Here is a 26,639-nt window from a genome sequence, read left to right as displayed (position 1 = left end):
CTGGTGGACAGCACGTCCTCCCCCAGACCTCAGCAGCCTGGATACCCCACCACCCCATACCTAAATAGCATTTACAGCAGCACCAGGAGCGCCGGTGGGGTCATCACACTGGGAGGCCCTCAGGGTCAGCTGTGCATGTCCATTCTGGAGGAGCGAATGGGCCAGTATTCCCTATGTCCATTTCAAGCAGGGACCTGAGTGCAAGCTCCATTCCAGGGCTGGCTCAGAGAGACACCAAATCTCAAAGATCCTTGGTAGGGATATCATGTGCCAAGGCAGGGGAGCCACTGACCATCACCCCCAGAAATGATGCTCCCTTGGGAAGGGGCTTTCTATCCAGTCCTAGCCTCCCAAGCAGTGCTCTTAGATGTGGAGTTCAACCAAAGAGACAGATGCTCCCAGCCTCTGCCTGAATGGAGGCCCATTAAGGGGCTTCGCCCAGGATACCCACAATCTCCCAGCAACCAACACTGTTCCAGCTAAAGGCCCAGCCTCAACGCCACCCAAAAACCACCTGAGAAGACCTGGGCCATAACCATGGACACTGAAGGGCCTGGAGGGTGCAAGGGCAGGGCCCCTGGGTGAGGGTGGGTATCTGTGCCAATCAGGAAGGGCATCAGGCCTGAGGGGCAAGTGGCTTGACAGCCTCCTGGAGAGAGGCTTGGTTTCTGGTGCCCCAAGTGGTCAGGGTGTACCATGGGAGGCCACCTCCATGGGCCCCTGGACAGAGGTGGCCGAAGACAAAGAGAATAGAAGCAAGGAGAATGCTCAGAGTGAGCACCTGGCCAACAAGACTCTGATGGGGAACCAGGCCAGCCCGGCCGCAGGCACTGCACAGAGATCCCAGGGCCAAGCCTTGACACCTCTCTGGGCTCCCTGTCTCCCATCTTCCCTTTCAGCAAATACTCAGCAGAGTCACACCACAAAGGAACCAGAGTGCGGAGCCCACATCTTAAGGTGGGGAGAAGAATGACGCAAATGGAAGCAAACCATACCAAAGAAATGCCACATCTATCAGCTCTGTAGCTTCTTACCTCTTTTTAATTTTCTGAATTTCCTTGATTTTCATTCATGTAAATGTGTTGTTCTTGTTTTTTAATTACAATGAAATGGACTTAAACTGTATGATTTGTCATGGTTGTAGTCTTTCTATGGTGACACCCTTTGAGCCTTTCAAGTGCCAGCCCCAGCAATGAGATGAGCCAAGCCATGAGTCCCAAATCACCCTGAACACACTCAGCTCCGGACACTGGCCAGGGTCCCTTTGGTGTCCCCAGCATCGGTGTCCTTTCTTCTCCGGCAGACTTCCACCTCGCAGCTAGGGAGGCATCAGATGTGCCTGCTCACTTGCTCTGTGGTGTAGGCAGGACAAGAGGTCTGAGGACAGCCTCCACCCTCACTGGAGGGACAGTGGACAGCACTGTGTGGGTCAAGGTCCCCAGCTGACCTCCATGGTCCCAGGAGGTTGAGGACAGTGGGCCAGGAATAGTGATCTCAGCACCCAAGATGGATGGATCCAGGAGGTTACAGGAGCTTTGAGGAGGCTATGCAGGGAAGAACCTGAGTCTTCAGGCACAGAGGCCAAGGGACTGCACAGGAGAGGCATCTAGCTTTCGCCATCACTGAGGGAGAAGCTTCATGCTGTGCTAGAAGGGGGTCAGAACTAGGTGGGATGACCAACAAAGGGTCATCGAAGAGCTGGGTTAAAAAGCACCTTTAAGTTACTGACCCATGTCCTGGAGGCTATAGGGAAATGCAGGTAATTTTATGCAGGGAAGGGGATGGACAGGCTCATTGGCTGGTGCTGCATGGGAGCTGCTCTGAAGACAGGGAAGCCAGGAGGGGCAGCTATGAGAGTCTAGGCCCAACTTCTAGAATGGCCGTGGGTGGGAAGCAGGGGCCATGGCACTGGCACAATTGGGTCCTTGCCACTTGTCTTACTTCCATAGTACTGCTTTAAGAGAAATATCACAACTGGGAGGCTTTAAAGAGCCAGAATTTATTGTCTCACAATTCTGGAGGCTAGAATCAGAGTATCAGCTCTAAGGGGAGAAGGGGGTCTATCCTTGTTCATAGCCCCAGCAGTTCCTTGGCATTCCTTGGTGTTTGTCTTCACCCTGTGTGTGTCTCTGTGTCTATCCTGCTCTTTTTATAAGACATCAGTCAGAAATGATTAGGTTTAGGACCCACCCTACTCAGTATACCTCATTACATGACAAACAGGGTCACATTTATGGGTACAGGGTTAAGACTTCAACATAATTTTTTTTTCCAGGGGGAGGGAGGGTATTGGTGGTTCAGTGGTAGAATTCTCACCTTCCATGCAGGAGACCTGGATTCAATTCCTGACCAATGCACCATCTGTTAGTGGAGGCTTGAATGTTGCTAGGATGCTGAACAGCTTTCTGTGGAGCTTCCAGGCTAAGATGGACAAGGAAGAAACACCTGGTGAACTACTTCTGAAAATCAACCAAGGAAATCTCTATGGATTGTAATGGCTTGATCCACAACTAGTCATGTGGGTTGAGCAAGACCAGGCAGTGATTTGTTCCATAGAACAAGGGCTCACCATGAGTTGGGGGCTGACATGATGGCAAAGAACAATAAGAACTCTCCCATTTACAGAGTCAACATAACTTTTGGGGGGACACAATTCACCCCATAACACCACCAGGGGGTCCTTGCATTAGACACAGGGCCAAGCTTCAGGGGGCCTTAGACGGAGCAGGCTGTGCTCCGTAAGTGATGCCAAATTATGGCCCTTTAAACTATAAGGCTTCCGTGTTGTTCAGCTATGGGTGAGAGGCAAAGGGTTCGGGGTGTGCCCTTTGATTCTGGCCTGAGGGGCCTTGCAGACAAGGGGCTACACCACCCGCCAGCCCAATCCCAGCTGTGGGGAGAGCTCCCAAGCTGCCATCAGTCCATTCACACACTTGGACACCAAGTTGAGGCCAGAACATGGACAAGCTAACCCAGACACAGGCAGAGAAGACAGATGTCCAGAGAGTTCTCCACCTGGAAAAGGTCCTGGCCCTCAAACCTTTCCTGGAACGCTGAGCATGGGCACCTCCTTCCCTGCAGCTCTGCATGAAGCAAAGGCTGCCACTCTCTGACCTTCACAGTGCACTTGGGACCCCGGCTCAGTCCTTGCACTGGATGCGAAGGCCATGCAGGATGTCCATGGTGCAAAGTCCAAGGACCTCATGTAAAGTGTGCCTTTAAGTTTGCAGAACTTCAGTATGGGCAGGAAAGGAAGAGAAAAGAACACTGACATCCTAGCCCCTTCTTCATGTTGTATCCAAGGATCCAGCCCAGGCCCTGGTATGGATGTGGCCACGGCTGAGCAGATGGCAAAGGTCAGTGACATGACCCATGTCACCCCACTGGCATGTGGAAAGGTGAGTCTTTACCTGGACTTCTGGAGGCAAGTAACCTTCCCTAACATAAGGCCATCCCTGAACCTCTTTTCAAATACAGGCTGCAGATGTTCAGGCCAGAGGAAAGAGACCAGAGGGGAGGTAAGAGCTTGTCCACATAGAAAGTGAGAAAAGACCACACCAAGAGGAGCCCAGCAGCACCAGGGAATACAAAGACAGACCTGGGAAGGCATGATGCACAAAATGCACAAGACCTAGCAGACACATTGGCTCTCAGGCAGACTGTGCTGAGCTCTCCAGCTGTATCCTCATCCTGATGGTAAATCACAGTACTGCTCCTCACTATTCACTGCCGCCCTGTTGCTGTGAGCATGCTATCCCTCTGAGAGGAAGATGCTCATGCCACCACTGACACTGGCCTTTGGTGGCCCACCCTATTTCCAAAGTGTGGCACCACCATTGATCCTTTCTCTTGCTTGAGAAAGGCATGTTCCAGAAAGCACTTCTCCTTCAGCCTGGATCCCAGAACAAGGAAAGCACCAACACTAGAGCCACACAGAGTCACACACAACTGCAGGAGACATAGACATGGGAGAGAAATAAAGCTATTATGCTGCAAGTCTTTTTCATTGGGGCGTTGCTTGTTTCCAGGGCATGTCCTAGCAAAAGCATCGTCAAAATTCTTCTCCAGTACTTGAAGCAACTCATATAAGCAGTAAAATGTAATAATAAGCATGCCTGATGTTTGCACAGTGTTTTGACTTTTCAGAGTTTTCTAAGACTGTCTTAGTCTCCTAGGGCTATCATAAAATATCACAAAATGGGTGGCCTCAAAGAATAGAAATTTGTCTCACAGTTCTGAAGGCTGGAAGTCCAAAGCAGAGTCTTCATCATGTCCATTGCCTCCAAGGGCTCCTTCTATGCCTCTCTCCTAGCTTCTAGTGGCTGCGAGAAACTCATGACAATCCTGAGCTTGCTACCTTATCTGCCTGTCCTTCTTCTGTCTCCCTGTCCCTGTGTAACTTCTTTCCTTTTATAAGACACCTTTCAGAAGGGATTAGGACAACGACACACCTTTCTCCTGTGAGAATTAATGGACAATATATTTTATAAAAGACCTTATTTTCTAAAACAAAATCACAATTACAAGTACATAGGTTAGGACTTCGACATATCCTTTTGGGGGACACAATTTAATCCACAACAGAGAAACGTCTTTCATTTCATGCTGATAATACCCCCTAAGAAGTATGAGTCACTGTCTCAATTTTACTGGTGAAGAAACGAAGACTTTAAAGAGGCTTCAGCGTCCTACTTCTGGGTAGGATGCAAGAACTTGAACTCAGGTATTTGGACTCTAAAGTTCATATGCCTTCTACTATCCCACACCGCCTTTTAAGAAGATTCCAGAAAACCATCCTGATCTCATTCCTGCTGAAAAGGAAAGGCAGGACTCAATCTAACCACTAAAAGTCAGACCCTAGGAGATCCCTCCAGCCCACAGAGGACAGGGAGCCCTAGGAATGTCACTGAAGACACCATCTATTTATTTCTTAAACAAATATTTACCAAATGGCAACTTGGCACCAGATGCCACTAGGCATTAGGCACACAGACAGGGCTTCTGCCTTCGAGAAATTTGGAGTGTGGAGACACAGGCAGGGATCAAGTATATAGTTCCACAATCATTTAAGTACAATTGAGGTAAGTCCTATGAATGAACATATGGGAGACTGTAAGGTCATGTAACAGAAAGAAGTGAACCCACTACTTGGGGTTAGAGAAGGCTTTCTCAAGGGAGTGTCCTTGAAGAAGACTCATAGAGAAAGCATATGGTCGAGCTCAAATCTGCTCATCAAATCCTGTTCTCCTGTTCTGGGCCAAAGAAGACTAAACCTGCTAGACACCGAGGTTGGGTAGGATCACAAGGGATAAAACATTTACATTATAGGATAATTCTTGTTAAGGGTATAGTCTTGATTCTCATATAGGTGAACACATTTCAAAAATTGTATTTAACATGTTAAATAAGATGTTCCATCAAGTCCAAAGTAGAATTCAAATCCGTATACTTACATAGTTAAATCAGGAATGCTAAAATAAATTCATAAATACAAATGATCTGTTTTTTTTCCATGGAAGGAGGGGAAGATTCAATTGGCCCTCCACCAAAGAGAATTTATATTGCTATCAATTATCTACAACCTATATAGTTGTGAAGTAGCTCAAAGAAATGAAAGGCAGGCATTGAGCCCCCACAGAATCAGATAACCTGAAATGGTGTGAAAGACAATGTCCTTGTTTTTCACTGAAGACACCCAGTATTTTTTGGTCCACTTCAAAGTCTTTCACAATTTTCACCTACAAACATACCTGACTAAAATGTATCCAGAATATATAAAGCACTCCTGCAAATCAGTTAGAAAGATAAAACAATTCCATAGCGAAGTGGGCCAGAGGATTGAATGGGTATTTTACAAAAGATAACCAGAAAGCCATGAAAAAGATGCTGAACCACAGTAGTCATCAGGGAAATGAAAATGGAAAACCACACTAGAGAAAGTAGTTCCAATTCCAACAAGGCTGGAGTAGCTTGTATCAGACTAACCCTTTGAGAGAAGAGTTAAAAACTCTGGGAAAACTATTTTTAGAATAACTATTTGGAGGCATGGAGTGTGATCAAAGGCAGACACACACTGGAGAGTATTCTTTCCTTTAAATATTTGTCTGAAGACACTCTCCACTCCACGCAGCCTGGTGCAACCAGAGCTCAAGCAGAACACTGAAGTCTTACTGGCGAAAGGAGTCAGATAATGAAACCCAGGGCTACATATCCAGAGCTACCAAGTTAAGGGGAGGTACACAGTGAAACCTGACAGAGCTGAAATTGGAAAGGACTGCCTTGTTTTTCTAGATCTCCAAACGTTTCCACCTTTGACAGAGTGAAGTCTTACCACTTTTCCATCACTTGTTTTAGTGGAAAATATTTGAGCTTTCCTTCTATGACAGGTTTCTACCTTACACAGGTTCTGGCTTTCACGAATTTTACTGTACATAAAAGGAGAAAGCCCACTAATTGGAAGAGATCCATATTTACACCTATTTCCAAGGAAGGTGATGGAACAAAATGCAGAAATTATTAAACAATATCATTAATATCAAAGGCAAGTGAAATTTTGCTGAAGATCATTCCAAAGTGGCTGCAGCAGTATATTGACACGGACTGGCCAGGAACTCAAGCTGGATTCAGAAGAGGACATGGAACCAGGGATATCATTGCTGATGTCAGATGGATCAAGGCTGAAAACAGAGAATACCAGAAAAATGTTGTGATGGTTAAGATTATGTGTCAACAGGCCTAGTCCATGGTTCTAGTGTTTGACAGTCATACAATGTGATCACTTCCCTGTTGGTATTTGATAGGTGATCACCCCCATGATGGAATCTGCTGTGAGCAGCCAACCAGTTGAAAGAAGGTTTTCAGCGGTGTGCGGTCTGCAACCGAGTATAAGTAGATATTCTGGTAAGGCTTGGGGGCTTTTTGCTCATTCTGGATCCTGCATATGGCTTTTGTTCATCTGACTTCTGGTTCTTGGGACTTGAGCTAATAACTTACCTGTGGTCTTCCCTGCCAATCTTGGGATTTGTCGATCTTCACAGCTTGTGAGCAAGAGCCCTGCTCCCTGACCTGCTGATCTTGGGTTTGCCATCCCCTACATGGATCTGGAGAAGCCCCTATCCTAACCCATGGACTTGGGATCTCCTAGCCCTACAACCGTGTGAGCCATATCCTGAATATAAATCACTATCTGTGTATGTGTGTATACATAAAAAAATATATTTTATTTTATTTTTTTTAATACATATATATACTGTATTATTTTTGCTTCTCTAGTGATCCTACTCTAAAACATTTGGTACCAAGAATGGTTCGAGAGAAACAAAATTGTATGGATGAGTTTTCTAAATTGGTTCTCGAGTCTGGTTAGTCTTAAAGATGTTGATGACTCTGCTTCTAGTACCAAAAGGGCACTGCTAATCCATGGCATCAGATGACAATTCAAATATGCAAAATATCACCACCAATAGATAAGATATTGATGAAAGGTGAGGATTTGGGTAATTGCATGTGTGATGCTTTTCTAGGATTTGAGTAATTGCATGTGTGACACTCTTCTAGGATTTGGGTAATTGTGTGTGTGACACTTTTCTACAAGGAGGATGAGAAGTATAAGGAAGCTGGGTGATTTGACCTACTTTTGTTAGAAACTGGTGAAAGAAAAAGATGAGTTCAGGCCTTCACAGACAAAGTTCAAGTGCTGCATAAATGACCTAAAGTTTCCACTACTGCCTTGAAAGAAAGCCTATTTCTTATAGTAACAGAGCTGAAATTGCACAAAACCAAACCCAGGTTCTAGCTGAATTACAATGCCAACTCAACTGCCAACATCAATAGGTGTCTGAAGTTGAGGGCATTTATTGAGAAGAAATGGGATCCTGAATCTTGGGGTGGAGACATATGGGCAGATAATCAGGAAGCTAGAGACACTGAGTCCCTAAATTCCATTGAACTGCTCCTGCCAACAGCACCTGCCCACTCACTCCCATCTGAAGAGATTATGTTTCTCTGCTAAATCAGCCTGTCCAGTAAAACCATTAGCCTATCCACTTCCATCTAGTGAGATTAACCCCACTGCATCTTAAGCATTACTGTCTGAGTCATTGCCTGGTGATTTACAAGACAAAGCTGAACGTCCTCAAAACATTTCCCACCACTTTTGGCTTCTAGACATATAACTAGACTTAAGTCTCAGTGAGCCCCAAAGGGTGAAGTACAAAGTGTGAACCAGGAGGAAGTATTTATGCTATACTCCAAAAGAACTGCTTGATGTTTCTAATATGTACAGACACCTGGGGAATACGTGTCGGAATGGCTAGTAAGGGTGTGGGATAATAATGAAAGGAAGATAAAGATGGATCAGTCTGAGTTTATAGATGTGGGATCACTAAGCAAAGATTCTTCATTCAATGTTTCAGCTCAAGAAATTTGCAAAGGGTTTAATAATTTATTCGATTGGGTTGCTGAAGCATAGATTATGTGGTGGCCTACACTAAATCAAGTTGAAGTACCAGACCAGACTTGGTATACTATAGAAGAAGGTATCCAAAGGCTTAGGGAAATTGGCATGCTATAGTGGATTTATCAGGTTAGACCCACAGACCCACATATGGAGTGCCCAGAGGACACACCTTTTACCACAACTGTGAGGAACAAATTTGTGAAGGGAGGCCCAGCATCCTTGAAGACTGCTGTGATCGCTAATTTGTGTAAGTCAGATTTCACAGTGGGAACTGTCCTGACTGAATGAAGACACCTAACTACGATGGGGCTGGTTGGACCCATTGGTGGAAGGGGCCAAGCGGCAGCACTCAATCAACAAAGACAAGATGGGCGTGGTTGCCGTAATGGACAAAAGAGTCAAAGCAGTAATCAGAGTAGTCTGACTCATATGGACTTATGATATTGGTTACTTACTCATGATGTCCCTAAAAGTGAAATAGATAGGAAATCTGGTAAATGTTTGCTTGATCTGTACAAGTGGATGGATTCTAGGTCAAGTGAACAGCAGTCTAATTCGAAACTCCAGATTCATGGCCCCTCAACCAATTCCCAGAATTGAGTGAATTTAAAGACCCACAACCCACTGATTGAAGGGGAGGCTCGGTCCCCTTGAGGAAGGACTCCAATACACTGCCAAAAAACACACTGTTAATTTTTCTCCCAGCTTTTCCTGAAGGGATCTATAGCCTTTTAAAAGGGACTGCTCATTGGGGGAAAAGGAAATAATTAGAATTTTCTTGTATTACTGAATACTGGCTCTGAACTGACACTAATTCCAGGGGACCCAAAGTGTCACTGTGGCCCACCACTCAAAGTGTGTGCATGTGGAGGTCAGGTTAATAATGGAGTCTTAGTTCATGTCCATCTCACAGGAGGTCCAGTGGGTCCGCGATCCCATCCTATAGTGATTTTCCCAGTTCCAGAATGCATAATTGGAGTAGATACCCTCAGCAACTGTCAGAGCCCCCATACTGGATCCCTGACAAATGGGGCAAGGGCTATTATGGTAGGAAAAGTCAAGTGGAAGCTATTAGAATTGCTCCTACATAGGAAAATAGTAAACCAAAAGCAATTCCGCATTCCTACAGGGATTGCAGAGCTTACCACCACCATCAAGGATTTAAAGGATGCAGGGGTGGTGATTCCCAACACATCCCCATACAACTCACCTATTTGGCCTGTGCAAAAAACAGATAGATTTTGGAGAACGACAGTGAATAATCGAAAACAACCAGGTGGTGACTCCAATTGCAGCTGCTGTTCCAGATGTAGTTTCATTGCTTGAGCAAATTAATACATCACTCGGTACCTGGTATGCAGCTACTGCCCTGGCTAATGCCTTTTTCTCCATACGTGTTTTGAAGGACCATCAGAAGCAGTTTGCCTTTGGCTGGCAAGGCCTGTCATACACCTTCAGTTGCCTGCCTCAGCACTACATCAACTCTCCAGGCCTAAGTCATAATTTAGTCTGAAGGGAACCAGATCACCTTTCCCTTCCACAAGATGTTACACTGGTCCATAACACTGATGACATTATGCTGATCTGATCTAGTGAGGAATAAGTGTCAATGACTCTGGGCTTACTGGTAAAACATTTGCATGCTAGAGGATGGGAAATTAATCCCACAAAAATTGAGGCACCTTACATCACTGAAATTTCAGGGGTGCAGTGGTAAGGGGTATATTGAGATATTCTTCCAAAGTGAAGAATAAGTTATTACTTCTGGCTCCTCCCACAAGAAAAAAGGAGGCACCATGCCCAGTGGGCCTCTTTGGATTTTGGAGGCAGCATACTCCTCATTTGGGTGTGGTACTCCAGCCTATTTAACAAGTGACATGAAAAGCTGAGAGTTTTGAGCAGGAGCCAGAGCAAGAGAAGACTCTGCAACATGTTCAGGCTGCCATGCAAGCTGCTCTGCCAATTGGGCCATATGATCCAACTGGTCTAATGGTACTTGAAGTGTCAGTGGCAGATAGAGATGCTGTTGGGAGTCTTTGACAGGCCCCTATTGATGAATCAAAGGACAGACCCTTAGAATTTCGGACCAAAGTCCTGACATCCTCTGCAGATAATTACTCTCCTTTTAAGAAACAACTTTTGGCTTGTTACTAGGGCTTAGTAGAGACTGAATGCTTAAACATGGAACACTAAATTACCATGTGGCCTGAGCTACCCATCATGAACTGGGTGTTGTCTGACCCACAGAGTCATAAAGTTGGACGTGCACAGCAGCACTCCATCATTAAATTAAAGTGGTATGTACGAGATCAGGCCCAAGCAGGACTTGAAAGAACAAGTGTGAGAAAGTGGCCCAAATGCCCATGGTCTCCATTTCTGCCAAGTTAATTGAAAAAGTCACTTTGGAAAACACCGTAGTATTCTCTTCATATGTTGCTGTTGTAATTTCCTAGGGTGCCATAACAAAACATCACAAAGTGGGTGGCTTTAAAGAACAGAAACCTATTTCCTCACATTTCGGGAAACTAGAAGCCCAAATCAGGGTATCAACTGTGTCACTTTTCCCTGAGGGCTTTGAAAGATGAACTGCTCTCTTGAACTCACCTAGTTTCAGGGGGCTGCCAGGAATCCTTCATCTTCCTTTGCTGCTTATAGATACATCTGCCTCCATCATCACATGATCTTTGTCTTTCCCCTATGTATGACTCTCTGTCCATGTCTGTTCTCTCCTTTTATAAGTCACCATACAGAAGAGGTTAGAACTATAACCTACCCTGCCCCTATATGACTTCACTGATAATACCTTCAAAGAAAGACTCTATTTTCCCACGCAAGACCACAATCACATATTCAGGGGTTAGGATATCCACGTATCTTTTTGAAGGACAAGATTCAATCCATAACATTTACATATCTACATACGATATGACCAAGCAATTCCACCCCTAAGTGTGTACTCAGAAGAATCCCTTGCATTTATAAACCAGAAAAACACATACAACAGATCATTTGGATCACTTGGTATTGTATCAGAAAAGCAGGACCACTGTTAATAATAAAGATTTATGTCAAGGGTTAGACTTTGTACAATTGGGAAAGCTGGGAAAGGAAAGGCGTGAAGGAGACTGGATCACTCAGGGCCCAGACAGAGAAACAGCCAGTAGGAGGAACATATTAAGAGATTTCTTGCAAGGAATTAGCTTATGGAATTCTAAGCTCTGGCTAGGAATGTTTGAAATCTGTAGGGCAGGCCATCAAGAAAGACATGCTGGAACTCTAAGTCATGATCCAAAGCTGCTATTGTTGTTGTGAGTTGCCACTGAGTCAGCTCCAACTCATGGTGACCTTATATATAACAGCACAAAGACTTGCCCAGTCTTGTGTGTAGGCAAGTTACAGTGCAAGGTTTCTCAGTTCAGGAATAAGCCCTGCCTAAGTTCTTGCCTTCTACTGACCAAGAATGACCAGGAGAGGCTCCGAGGTTCCACGCAAACAAACGTTTATTAGTGGCAGAAAGAAAGTGAAGACTCGTGAGCTGGGAACAGAAAGGGACCAAGTAACGCAACCTTCTGTTCCCCTGAACAAAGGCTTTTCTAGGGCTTATATGGATTTGCGAGGATAATAGAGTAATGAATATTTAGAAGGTTTCTTTTAAGGGGCGGATATTTCTAAGAATGGCTGTGCATACTAAGTAGGTTACACGCATCTGGAATCCAAGACAGAACCTGTAGCAAAGGCTCCTGGGACTGGGTGGCAGGACTTATTATGGAGTGTCTTGCCTGAGCAGTCCCTCCCCACGGTACCAATTCAATTCCTGTCACAGGTACTTGTATCAGGTGAAGGTCATCTGTCGGTCACCTTGCGGATGTCTGCACAAGCTCCAGGGACCAAATCCAGCCAGTCCCTCTGAAAGGCATCTTACAAGGGAGTACACTGTTTGTTCTTTCCTTATCGCACATTCCAGGATGGGGCTTTTAAGTCATTAGCCAAGCACATAATTTTTGTAAGTAAGTTGCAGGTGTTGCAGGGTTCCTTGCCTAGGGGCTCAGTCTCTTCCCTATCAGTCTCTATATCTTCCCTATCTCAGGCAGAATTTCTTCTTCTTCAAGGAATCCTCAGCTCTGATCTGAAGACCCTCCAAATGATTCAGTCTGCTGAACCCAGCTAAAACAGTCTCCCCTAAAGTCAACCAAAGATGGAGTTTAATCACATCTGCAACATACCTTCACAGCAACAGACTGAACAACTGGAGACTGTAGCCAATCCAAGGTGGCACATAAAACTGACCATCATAGGAACCATTGCAGAAAGAGAGAAAAATCACTGACCAGGGACCATGAAAGGGAGCTGGTGACAACGTCCATGGACGGCTCTAGCTTCTGCATCTGGTGTGGACCAAATGTCTCTGTAAGTCATCAAGCCAGGTACTTGAAGGAAAACTGGACAGAAAGCAGTGAAAAACAAAAGCAAACAGGCATTTATAAAGGAAACTGAAACTCATGGAAAAATTTTTGGAACCTGAGATTCTTTCACCTCTAGAAGAAGTTGATGACCTTCACCACACACGTACACTGGCCTAGGACACAGAAGAGTTGAAGGAGACATGGCGGAAGCTGAAGAAGAGCTAGTTTATGCCAACAACTTGAGTCTGCTGATCAGCAATGACACACATGAGCAACACCTGGAACTCTATACCTGCCTCCTCCCAAACAAGGACTACAGCTTCATCTTTGTCTTCCAAATCTTCAGTACCTTTCTTTTGTGATCAACCCTGATCTTAGCACACATTCAGAGAAGGAAATTCTAAGAAATGTAGTTAGAGCTTAGCTAAGTTGACATACTCCAAAACTACCACAGTCCATTCCTTGACAACCAAACATGTCTCTTTAAACCTTTTTTTCTTCCAGATAAAAGCAATAGCAAACTTATTTCCACCGACCATGTTGAAACTATCCCACATACAACTTAAACATGTTCACCATCTTCCCAAATAAAGAGATAAGTCGATTGATGACTTTAGCTCTTCTTGAGTGATGTTTATTTCTCTCCTTGATGAGTTTCCTAGTACCACAAAGTGGCTGACTTAGAGGAATGGAAATTGATTGTTTCATAGTGTGGAGGGTAGGAGTCTAAACCCAGGGTGTCAGCAGGGCCATACCCTCTGACATCTGTAGAGGAAGACCCTGTCTTATGTCTCCCAACTTCAAGTGGCCTCAGGCATTCTTTGGCTTGCAACTGAATAACTCCAATTCCACCTCCAATGTCACATGGCTGTCTTCAGTCTTTTATAGGACATTAATCATATAGCATTAGGACCCTGTCTTAGTTATCTACTGCTGCTATCACATAAATACTGCAAGTGAGTGGCCTTAACAAACAGAAAATTTATTTTCTCACAGTTAGGAGGGTAGAAGTCCAAATTCAGGGCACCGGCTCTAGGGGATGACCCTCTCTATTTGTCAGCTCTGGGGGAAAATTCTTACCTCTTCAGGTTCTATTCCTTGGTTCCTTAGTGATCTTCATGTGGTATGGCATCTATCTTCCCCCATCTCTGCTTGATCACTTGCTTGTTTAATCTCCTTTATATATCAAAAGAGATTGCTTATGACACACCCTACACTAGTACTGTCTCATTAACATAACAAAGAAAACCTATTCCCAAATGAGATTGTAACCACAAGTTTAGGGATTAGGATTTACAACACATACTTTTGAGTAACACAATTCAATCCATAATAGACCCACTTTACGGCAGTATGACCTCAAGTTGCCTGTTAACATCTTCAGAGACTCTACTTCCCAAAAAGATCACATTCAAACGTACTGTGGTTAGGACTTCAACATTCCTTTTTGGGCAACACAATCTAAACTAATAAATAATAGTCTACCCCAGATATCCTACAACATAAATACTGAGACATAAGATAAATCTCTACTAATGCATCTTATGTGAGAAGTAGAGGAAGTAAAGGGTGAAAAAAAGAAAAGAATTACAGACATACTCTATTTTGGCCCCATTGTGTAGCCACAACCCAATTACCTCCTTAGGTAATTGGTTTAGCCAGGCTCAATTAGTAACTCCTCATTTTTTTTTTTTTTTTTTTGCCTGTTGGTTTATTGACATGAGGAGCCAAAAGTTTTCAGGAGAGAGTTTCTACTTCCAGTTTCTTGGAACCATTGCTATGTCCCCTGTAGAAGCACTCTCCCATAGGTAATTAAAACTACTATATCAGGATCCAATGTTGGCAGAAACAGAATTCTAGATCCATGTAGGTTAAAACTCCATTTTTGGTACAAATCTCTATTTTGGTTATTTTTGACTGCATAACAAACCACTCCAAACTTGGTGGATTTAAAATATATATACACTATTGTTTTGACTTGGCTTAGCTTGGGATTCTCACCTGACGCTTCCCATGTGGTAGTAGTGAGATTTTGGCTGCAGCTGGAGTCATCTGATGGAATAAATGGGCTGGAAGATCCAATGTGGTTCCCTCAAAAGGCTGGTGGTTGATACAGGTTGGTAGCTGGGAGTCCAGCTGGAATAACTGAATGGAGTGTCTACATGTGGACTCTTCATAGGGCTGGGGCTTCTCACAGCATGACAGCTGAGTTCTGAGTAGGAAAAGCCCAAGTGTTAGTGTTCCAAGAGGCAGGAATTGCTATACCTGGAAATTGCACAGCATTGCTTCTGTCTTGTTACATTGATCAGAGCAATCCCAAGCCCCACCCAAAATAAAGGATGCTGAGAAGTGGCACAGACACATTGCCTAAAAGCTTGTGGCATGGGAGAGTGAATTGTTGCTAAATTTGGGAAATATAATTGGCCACATTTATAAATGTTTAAGGTACCTCTGTTTATAATGGCAAAGTCCTAGAAACAACCCAAAAGCACGTGTATGACAAAAATTAAGAAATAAAATCAGATCTTCAAAGACTCTTTTTATAAATAAGATTTACAGGTTTCAGGGATTAGGATGTGATATTTTGGGGGCCACCTGAATGTAGCCCACTACACCTACTCAGATACGATTACAGACACACTATATAGAAACAAAATTAAAAGTTTGAAAATACCAAATAGTAACAAAATATGGATCACCTAGAAATGCTAGTAGTGTTTTAAATTTGTAAAATCATGGCTATATTTAATATTTTCTAACATAGTTGAACAAATTCAGACCATAAAGGACTCACTTCTAGGTATACACTCTAAGGAATTTCATGTACACATGCACCACAAGACACATACAAGAACCTTCATACAACAGTCTTCATAATGACCAAAAAATGGATGATAACACTAAAAATTCTATAAACAGTAAAAACAAATAAACAAAAAAACTAAAAATTCTATAAACAGTAAAAAAAAAATGTGGCATGTACATTAATTTAACTGAAGTGAGAATGAGTAACAAAACATAAATACCTTAGCATGGATGATTCTTACAAACATAGCATTAAAAGAAACATGCCACAAAAGAGTATATGCAGTATAATTCCCTTTACATCAAGTTAAAAAATAGAGTAAACTAAAATATATTTGTTTGGGGATATATAATAGGGAAAAAATTCTAAAAGTGGGGACTTCCACATATGACCACTTTGGAGTAACCGGCACTGGTATTGATCTTCTATAGTAAACCCTTCAGGTCACTGTGGTATCATTGAACTGACAAGAGATTGTCATTTCTAGAGTCCAAAATGGTTGGAATTAGTAGCAGAGAGCGCTGGAGAAGAGCGAACAACACAGGAAAAAAAAGCTCCAGGAATATATACATGGATGTGATTGAGACTGTTAATGAAAACTAAACTGCACATGTAAAGAGTGTAACTCTATACATTTGGGAAAAGTACTCTAGGAATCTGTAAGTTGAAAAATCCCCAGGGCATACACACATCTGGGAGACAATGGAGTTTGATCCGGACAGAGTGTAAAGACCACTGTTAATACCCAAGGCGTTCAGTAGACATCTCAGAAGGGTCACACTTTAGTGGTAGACCTGCTTGCCCAAACAAAGTTCAATAGTCATAAAATCAATCAACAAAGCCTACACACCATAATATCCGCAATATCTACCACCCAGTCAAAAATTACTAGATAGGCATAGATGCAGGAAAATGCAGCCCATAACAAGGAGAAAATTGGTGAAGAGAACAGGTCCAGAAATGAAAGAGATGATGGAATTAACTATTATAAATAAATGCAAGAATTTTTAGAAAATCATATACATAATAATTCAAGAAATAAAACATGTAAGCAAAAGCCAAAAGAATTTCTAGAGCTGAAAAATGCAATATCTGAAGTACAAAATTCACTCATGCAGAAAGAAACAGAATATGCAAAATGAAGTATGGAATGAAAAGAGAATAAAATAAAAAAGAAAAGAGACTCAGGAATCCATACAACAATAGCCGGCAATCTATTTTATAGGAAATTGGCAAAAAAATAGAAAAATCCACAATTAGATTACTTGGAGATTTCAACTTTCTCATTAAATGATAAAACAATCAGACAGGAGAAAACAATGCATGGAGTATAATTACACTTTTACAAAATCCTAAAACAGACAAAATTTATCCATAGTAACAGAAAGCAGTTCAATGTTTGTGTGGTGCTGGGAAGTGAGGATTGACTGCAAAGGTGCATGAGGGAACTTTCTGGGATGATGAAAATGTTTGCTATCCTAAATGTGGTAGTGGTGACATGGGGGAATATCTAAAAAAAAAAAACAAAAAAGGAAGGGTAAAGTGGGTAATGATTGTCAGAAAAATCCAGACAGTAATTATCTCTCTGAAAAGAGGCATCAGATGTGCTTAGAGTGGGCTACACTGGATCTTCTCTTCCTGTCAAGATTCTACTTCTTAAACTCAAAGATTTATAATTATTCTTTTGACTTTGTACATTTATTACGTATACTCTTTTGTATATGTGTTATAATTCACAAATACTATGTATTTTTAATCAGACTAATGAATTTGTGAAGATATTTACTCTGCAGAAAATAGAGAGGTATTATAGTTTTTGTACATGCGAATGTCCCAATCGGATTTATGCTTGCTTCAGGAAAGTTAATTTACTACTAAGTATGCAAAATATCTTGAAACGTTGAGAGAACAGAGGCAGAGAGACCATGAGAAAAGAAACTACAATAGGATGAAAGGAAAGAGGTTCCAAATTGATGCTCTTCTTGTCCCCCTGAGGCAGGCTTCCAAAATCTATTGATTGTGCTGCCCATTGTTCGTCATTCCCTGTGTATTAGTTATCTATCACCGTGTAACAATTGCCAAAACCTTAGCAGCCAAAACAACACACATTTATCTTCTCCCGGTTTCCATGGGTCGGGACCCTCAGGAAGGCTTAGCTGGTTCATCTGCTCAAAGTCTCACCAGGCTGCAAACAGGAATTAGTGAAGGCTGTGGTCTCATCAGAGGCTCAAATGGGGAAAGATTCATTTCCAAACTCCCTCAGTTGTTGGCAGAATTTATACCCTTGCAGCTAACAAACAACCTCATTCTCGTCAGTTGTTTTTTTTTTGTTAGGTGCAGTCAAGTCAGTTCTGACTCATAGTGACCCTATGCAAAACAGAAGGAAACACTGCCAGGTCCTGCGCCATCGTTACAATAGTAATCTGCTGACCCTGTACTCTGCCAAGCATGATGTCCTTCTCCAGGGACCGACCCCTCCTGACAACACATCCAAAGTATGTAAGACGCAGCCTCACCATCCTTGCCTCTAAGGAGCATTCTGGCTGCACTTCTTCCAAGACAGATTTCTTCGTTCTTTTGGCAGTGCATGGTATATTCAATATTCTTCACTAACCCCGCAATTCAAAGGCATCAACTCTTCTTCGGTCTTCCTCATTCATTGTCCAGCTTTCACATGCATATGAGGCGGTTGAAAATACCATGGCTTGGGTCAGGTGCACCTTAGTCATCAGGGTGACATCTTTGCTCTTCAACACTTCGAAGAGGTCCTTTGCAGCAGATTTACACAATGCAATGCGTCTTTTGATTTCTTGACTGCTGCTTCCATGGCTGTTGATTGTGGATCCAAGTAAAATGAAATCTTTGACAACTTTAATCTTTTCTCCATTTATCATGATGTTGCTCATTGGTCCAGTTGTGAGGATTTTTGTTTTCTTTATGTTGAGGTGCAGTCCATACTGAAGGCTGTGGTCTTTGACCTTCATTAGGAAGTGCTTCAAGTTCTTTCCACTTGAGAAACACTGAGCGTGTTCTTCCCTTTTGGTTTTCCACCTCCAGCTCTTTGCACATGTCATTATAATACTTTACTTTGTCCGTTCGAGAGGCCCTTTGGAATCTTCTGTTCAGTTCTTTTACTTCATCAATTCTTCCTTCTGCTTTAGCTGCTCAATGCTCAAGAGCAAGTTTCAGAGTCTCCTCTGACATCCAACTTGGTCTTTTCTTTCTTTCCTGTCTTTTCAGTGACTTCCTGCTTTCTTCATGTATGATTGTCCTTGATGTTATTCCACAAATCATCTGGTTTTCGGTCACTAGTGTTCAATGTGTCAAACATATTCTTGAGATGATCTCTAAATTCAGGTGGGATATACTGAAGGTCACATTTTGGCTCTCGTGGACTTGCTCTGATTTTCTTCAGTTTCAGCTTGAACTCGTATATGAGCAATTGATGGTCTGTTCCACAGTCGGCCCCTGGCCTTGTTCTGACTGAGGCTATTGAGCTTTTTCAGTTGTTAGCTGTGGGTATCTCTTAGATCCTAGCGGCCCCACAGTTCCTTTCCAGGTGGTCCTCTCACAGGCCCTCTCACGAAATGGCAGCTGACTTTTTCAAAGCCAACAGAATACTCTGTCTCTCCAATTTACTAAGAAAGAGTCTTATGTAATGTAATGTTATCATACCAAAACCAAACCCAGTGCTGTTGAGTCGAGTCGAGTCCAACTCATAGCGACCCTATAGGACAGAGTAGAAGTGCCCCATAGAGTTTCCAAAGAGTGCCTGGTAGATTTGAACTGCCGACCCTTTGGTTAGCAGCCATAGCACTGTACCACTACGTCACCAGAGTTTCCAATGTTTTCATAGGGGTGACTATTCCCTCACCTTTTCCATGTAACATAACCTAATCGAAGGAGTGTTAAGGAATAATAGCCTGTGTACTTGGGGGTGTAACACTATTTGGGAATAAGGTTTTCTTCGTTGTGTTAATTAGATCATATCACTGTAGAGTGTGTCCTAAACCTAATCACTCCTGAGTAATATAAAACGAATCATAGACACAGAAACATTATAGAACATCATAAGGAAGACAGATTCCATGTGAGGACTGCCCACAAGTAAAGAAACCAAGGAATGCCTAGGGCTACTGACAAGGAAGGAATTGGCGTGGTCAAGATCCTGATTTGGGTTTTCAGCCTCCAGAGCTGAGAGAAAATTAATTTTTGTTCTTTAAAGCCACCCACTTGTGGCATTTCTATTATAGCAGTGTTAGGAAACTAACACACCATCTTACTTACAAGTCCTGCCCACACTCAAGGGGAAGGGATTATACAGGGCACGTATGCCAGGAGGTGGGAAATTTAGTACCATTTCTTTTTTTTCCCAATTCTCCCAGCCACACTCTTGACCCATCCGATCCTCTCGGTGGGGCACTCATGATGGGTGCTGAATGGAATACTACTCAGTTTACACACAGACATAGTGCATGCCCTTAAGGTGCATGTGTTCATGGGGCTGGAGTCCAGAATTCTTTTTTAATCTGTAAACCCCCTTATGTAAGACTACTTCACACCCAGAAAATACAAAGTGGCGGTGCCACTTTTACCACCCAAGACGATGATTGTACTACCTTTGTCTATCTGCACCAAGAGGCCTTCTGCTGCTGTCCAGGGTGCCACTTTAGTTGGCTTTGGTGAGATGGTTCTGAACTGCTCTCCGTGCTCCTGCCTGTGCTTGTCTCCACAGCATATTTTAATAATAGGACTACTTTTGATAGACTTCTCCCAATTGATTATTTTCATGGTGTTATCCATGGTTCTGATATTTTATAGCCATTACTATCCGATTGGATGCAAATGGCAAAGGCAATTCTTGAAAGGCACAATCAATTTGGTAAATATGATAATATAATTACATTAACCCATGTGTTTCTACAGGAACTCGTCCCTCCTGGTAACATGAACAAACACCAGTCACTGAAGAAGGCATCATGCTTGGTAAAGTAGAGGGTTAACGAGAAGGAAGAAGACCCTCAACAAGACTGATTGACACAATGGCTGCAACAATGGGCTCAAACATAATCATTGTGAGGATGGTGCAGGGCTGGGCAGTGTTTCCTTCTGTTGTACATACACTGACTATGAGCCAAAAGCAACTCGAAAGCATCTAACAACAACAACAACAACTTATATATATATTTGGAGTCCCTGGATGGAATAAACAGTTAATGGCCTCCACTGCTACCTGAATGGTTGGATGTCTGAGTCCACCTGAGGTACCTTGAAAGAAAGCCCTGGCAAGCTATTTCTGAAATTTTAGCCATTAAAAAAAATATGGATCACAGTTCTACTCCAACACACATGGGGTTCCCATGAGTCAGAATTGACTCAATAGCAGCTGGCTAACTGGTTTATGTCTATATTCACATTTTAAATTAATAAAGATCAGAAAAGGTTAGGGCAGCCAGAGAAATATAAATATGCTGAATTGTTGCTTTGTTGAGATTATAAAAAAGATACTCTTCAATTTTTAAGTTTGATAAGTATAGAAATAAATCTTTGATGCTTCTTTAGAATGTAAAATTAACATATGTATATCACATGTGGATAACGATAGACAATTGTCTTAGGTTGAGTTCTCTAGGGAAGCAAAATCAGTGAAGAACCCACATATATATATATATAGAGAGAGAGACAGAGACAGAGAGACAGAGAAAGAAATTTCTATCAAGGAAATGACTCACATGGTTAGAGAGGCTGGAAACTTCCAAGTCTGTGATGTGGGTCAGTATGGAGGCGTCTTCTGACTCATGGAGCTGCAGGGGCTGGCAAACCCAAGATCCAGACTGCAGACGATGACAAATCCAAAGATCAGCAGACAAACTGCTAGCTCAATTCCCAAAGCCCAGAGGTCAGATGAATCGGAGCCAGCTAGAAGATTCAGCATAAGCAAAAGCCAGCGAGCTTTATCACAAAATCCTCCTATATTGGAAGCAGGCCAAGGAAACTCCCTTTCGACATATTGGCTACTCACAACAGATCTCATCGTGGAGGTGATTATATCATTAAACAACTGCAAACTGCATCATAACTGCCAAACCACTGTGAATCATGGCCCAGCCAAGTTGACACACAACCTTAACAATCACAACAAGGAAGATTCTCCCTACAGCAGAAGCAGGGCGTAATAAAAGAAAAATTCAGACACCCAAGGTAGGGGCCTTCACATTGCCTGCCCAGCAGGATTTCAGAATTTTAATAAATCATGTGTGTCTTCTATTCTTGTTAAATGCCATTTTCCTGACCCTTTCTCGTCACTGTGTATTGTTTCAGTTACAGGGTGAAGGGTATAATTTCTTGTTTATATCATAGTTCAGAGGATCACAGGGCATCGCAGAGGACCTAATGGAAAGAGTTGAACACATCACTTATATATCTTCGGCTTTGGGTTGTTTGTTATAGAGTGGAAAAATGCAATATCTTCAAGGTAAAATTCACTGGAACTGAGAGCAATAAAAGTATCCAAAATGAAGCACAGAGAGAAGAAAGAAGGAAATAAAAATTAATGAAGACCCAGGAACTCATACAATGATAGCAAAAAGTTAAAATACATTTCCAAGCCCCCTACTCTGTGACAAATTCTGACCAGAGAAATGTCAGCAATCATATACCACTTCCGGGCCAGGCCCCTAAAACCTCCTCTGGGACCCACTAGTTAGAAAGAAACTGGGGCCCAGAGTGACTGCCCCACCCAAGATGACTGTCTCAGGCCAGAGTGTGAGCATAAATAAATCAATGAAATGTCAAGCCACTGGGACTTGGAGGCACTATTCAATATCAGATGGACTACAGCAATGGCAAAGTAAGTCAAACTGGCTCTTGAATCATCTGAGCTCTCTGCAGGAGACACACTAGAGTGATAGTCAAAGAATAAAAAAGGTCATCAGCCCAAAAGAAGAAGGAAATTTTAGAAGAGACAACAACAGGTAACAAAATTTCTTATAGTGGGAAGCAATGGGAAAGGCTTCCTGGGTTATTATCAGGCCTATTGAGGATTTGTGGCCCCCACACCTCAAAAAGAGGTATGCTGAAGTCCTAGTCCCTGTACCTATAAATGTGACATTGTTTGAACATAGAGTCTTCCTTTTGGTACATTAATGATTATTCAGGCTTTGAGCCTCCCGAACTGTGAAACAATAAATTTCTGTTCATTAAAACCACTCACTTGTGGTCTTTTTTTTTTTTTTCTGGCAGCACTAGGTAACTAAGACAAGACCCTAGATGACAGAAAGTAAAGACCTGCAAAGCATATGGCATGTGAGAAAAGAAACAAGTAAATTGATCCTAGAAAAGATCATGAGTAGAGGGTGGCAAGTATTCCTGAAGTTCAGGGCAAATAAAAAAATCTAAAAACTGTTTAAAAGAATTTATAAAGAGTAACTAACCTCCTGGAGACCCTCCCACCCTCACCTCATTACCCATCCTGTCATAAGATGGAGATCGATATGTACAAGGCATCCACTACTACTCAGGGAATCTGGTAGACATCAGGGAGAGAGGAGAGCTATGAGATTGGAAATAGGGTCACTGAGCAGACCATCAGGCCACAGTCCTTTTGATGTTGCCCAGAACACTGGAAACAAGGTCAATCCCCCAAGAGAAAAGACCTACTGATGTTAAGATTTGGAGTTTACCAACAAAAATGTGCATTCCCACCTAATCGCACTAGTTAAACCAACTGGTCAGCAAACCCCACTCACCCACACAGAGCATTCGGCCATGATTTAGTGATGCTTGATTCCTGAAACAAATGAGAGACGGCATCTCCAGGCATTTGAGGAAATCTTTTAGCGTGAAAGACAAAAAGGAAATAGAGACAATTCAGGAAACAAAAGAAAACTTCCAAAAAGCTGTGAATAATATATACCCAGGTAGTTGTTGCATTCAAAAAGCAAGAGTGAGGTGATGAAACTGAACATACATAGAAAAAGAAAGTGATCTTGAACATAAAATCTCTGTTAGCAAAAAATTTAAAATTTCAACAGATGCACTTAAAGACAATGTGGAAAACAGAATAAAAAAGAGTTGGAAAATGAGAAAGTTAAAACATCTAAATAATAGACATTCTTCAGAGGAATTGGAGGGGAAGGGATTGTTAAATAAACAATACCTGAAAATGTCCCACAACCAAGAACAAGAGTTTCCGTATAGTAAAGTTGCATGGAGTAGCCAGTACAATAAAAGAAAAAGATCCACAAAAGAGACACTTGTACCCCAGGGTTCACTGTAGCATTATTCACAATAGCCAAAAGAGGAAACAACTCCAGTGCCCCTCAATGGATGGATGTACTAACAAAATGTGGTTCATGCATAAAAGGGAATATCATTCAGCCATGAAAAGGAATGCTGGTACATGAGGTGAAACGGAGGAACCTTAAAAACATGATGCCAAATGAAATAAACCAGACACAAAAGGACAGATACTGTCTGATTCTATTGACGTGCAATGTCTGTAATAGTCAAATTCAGAGAGACAGAAAGTAGATTAGAGGTTACGAGGGACAATAGGGAGGGGAGAACAGGGAGTAATTGCTTAATGGGGGTACTGAGTTTCTGTCTGCTGTGAAGTAAAAAATTTAGAAATGGATAGTGGTCATGGTTGAAAAGCATCAGGAATGTAATTAATGTCACTGAAATAAACACTTAAAATTCTTAAGATTGCAAATTTTACGTTATATGTGTTTGGCTAGGAGAAAACAAAAATTAAATGTAAAAGTAAATCTTGGTAATATTTCAAAATATCATAGATAAAAATAAGTTTCTAACAGCTGTCATTAAGAAAACATAAGGTCAGGAAGCAAACTGCCCCACTCCTCACATTACTCCTCCTGGGCCTTCAGTCCCCCATCCTACACCACCCCTACCCCGGAAGTGGAATGATCCTTACCTGACTGATTTCTTTGAGACCAGAAAAATGGCCCCTTCTACAGACAGCTCTCTTTTGCCCATTATACAGTGGACAAACCTGTGTCACTCCAGAATCAGTATTAGGAAGCGTATTGGTGCTGCACTTATGAGCACATCCTCCAATCCAATTCTTGTTAGAAATAAAGCTGACCTCCTTCATCAGTCTCAACTTTTCTCCCAGAACTCAAGTAAGAGAAAGGAAGTATATCATCCTGAGTATCCCTCAACCCCAACAACATATAAAAGATAAACTAAAGACCAAACCTATTGCTTTCAAGTCCATTCCAACTGATGGCTACCTCATGTATGACAGAGTAGAATTCCTCCATAGCGTTTACTGGGCTACAGTTTTAAAAGGCTGCTAACTGAAATGTTGCCAGTTAGAACCCACTCAGCATTTTCTCTGGAGAAAGACCTGTCAGTCTGCTTCTGAAGATTACAGCCTAGAAAACCACATAGGGAAGTTCTACTCTGTCACACGGGATCGCTATGAGTTGGAATCGACTTGACAGCACCTAACAACATCAACAATCTTAACAGAAGTAGTTTGTCAGGGCTTTCTTTCTCAATGCTGCTGGGTGGGTTCAAATCACCAACCCTTAGGTTAGCAGCCAATGAGTGCAAACCAAGCTCCCATATAAATGATAAGGGAAGCATAATTACCTCAAAGTAGAAACTAGGACACAATGAAAAACAGTCCAAAAAAAAAACTGAAGAAAAATTATTTTCAATTTAAAATTCTGTATCCTGTTAAACTAAATAAAATGTGCAGGGGAAATAAAGACATTCTCAGACACGTAAGACCTCAAAAACTTTTCCTTCAAGTCACTGTTCTTCAAAAAGCTACTAAAGGGTGTGCCCCAACAAAATCACAGAGTAAATAAAGAAGACATGCACTTCAGAGAGCCAGGAATCCAAAACAGGAGAGAGAAGAAGGGAGACTCCTGGATGAAGATAGGAGTGAAATCAAAGGTGGTACTCAGTTATCAGGCTTAGAAAGTGACCGATCCAAACAGAAGTAGGATTATGGCGAATCCACGAAAAGTGTCCCCAGGGGAAAAAAAAATTACCTGCTGATCAATAAAATATGTTCAAGGCAAATGACTATCTCAGTTGAAAAATACTGAGAGAGGAAATTTTTTGTCCTGTCAGAAAGTTTGATAATGAATTGGCGAAAGATATAGAAAACTGAGAAAAAAAGGGGGAGGGGGGAATAAAAACAATTCTTAAATCTATGGGGAATAGGATGTTATGTATAAGACACCCAATGTAAGAACACTAGCGAAGTACTTGCGTGGTACAAATGGTTAACACTCTCAGCTGCTACCCAAAATGTTGGAGGTTCCAGTCCACCCACAGGTGCCTCGGAAGAAAGGCCTGGGGATATACTTACGAAAATTCACCCATCGAAAATCCTGTGGAGCACAGTTCTACTCTTTACACATGGGTCACCATGAGTCAGAATCAACTTGACAGCACCTGGTTTTTTGTTTTGTTTTGTTTTGTTTTGCTTTTAGATAGTTGCAAAACCCACTCAAAACCCAGCAAAAATGCCTAAGTCCAAGAAAAATGTTTCAATAAGTATAGAATAAAAATGTTAAGTAATAGGCATTGGGTCTGCTCACTTGACAGCATTTTTCTTTCTAAACCATGCTTAAAATAATAGCAGATTGTAGAAGAAACAACATTCTGATTTTTAGAAATACAAGTGACACAGACCTGCCAAGAAACTTCGCAGGTTCAACAGAACAGTCCCATTCAGCCTAGATGTGTGGTGGGCACTGCTACTCCACTATGGCTCCCTCACCAAGGAGCTGATGGCAGCAGTGTCTCCTCAAGACCATGGTAAGCATGTGATATTGCCACAAGGAGCACGAGTTTTTGTGAAGGCCTTGCAGTGTGAGTCATTCTCCACCTTTACAGACAAAAATAAACAACTTTCCATAAGAAAGAATTACTCTGTCATCTGAGGTTACTGCACTTTGAAAGAGGCACTATGTAGAAAGAACTCACACCT

The 26,639-nt window shown here is 42.3% G+C and overlaps 1 long non-coding RNA gene across 4 annotated transcripts; it reads right to left on the bottom strand.

Moving 5' to 3' along the window:
- Positions 1–1,957: 1,957 nt before the first annotated feature.
- Positions 1,958–26,396, bottom strand: LOC126064713 (uncharacterized). Of its 4 annotated transcripts, XR_007514608.1 has the most exons (5): positions 23,416–23,452; positions 21,400–21,501; positions 14,863–15,073; positions 13,942–14,037; positions 1,958–2,421 (listed from the first exon to the last, which is right to left on the bottom strand). It is a non-coding gene; the product is annotated as an uncharacterized LOC126064713 (long non-coding RNA). The 4 variants fall into 4 exon arrangements; XR_007514609.1 differs by lacking the exons at positions 21,400–21,501; positions 23,416–23,452 and adding an exon at positions 26,342–26,396; XR_007514610.1 differs by lacking the exon at positions 23,416–23,452 and having other exon boundaries at positions 12,787–14,037; positions 21,400–21,690.
- Between the last annotated feature and the right edge of the window lie 243 nt (positions 26,397–26,639).

Source organism: Elephas maximus, chromosome 21 (genome assembly GCF_024166365.1).
Source record: "Elephas maximus indicus isolate mEleMax1 chromosome 21, mEleMax1 primary haplotype, whole genome shotgun sequence".
In the NCBI taxonomy this organism is placed as follows: domain Eukaryota; kingdom Metazoa; phylum Chordata; class Mammalia; order Proboscidea; family Elephantidae; genus Elephas; species Elephas maximus.
This window is presented reverse-complemented; position numbering and strand designations above follow the sequence as displayed.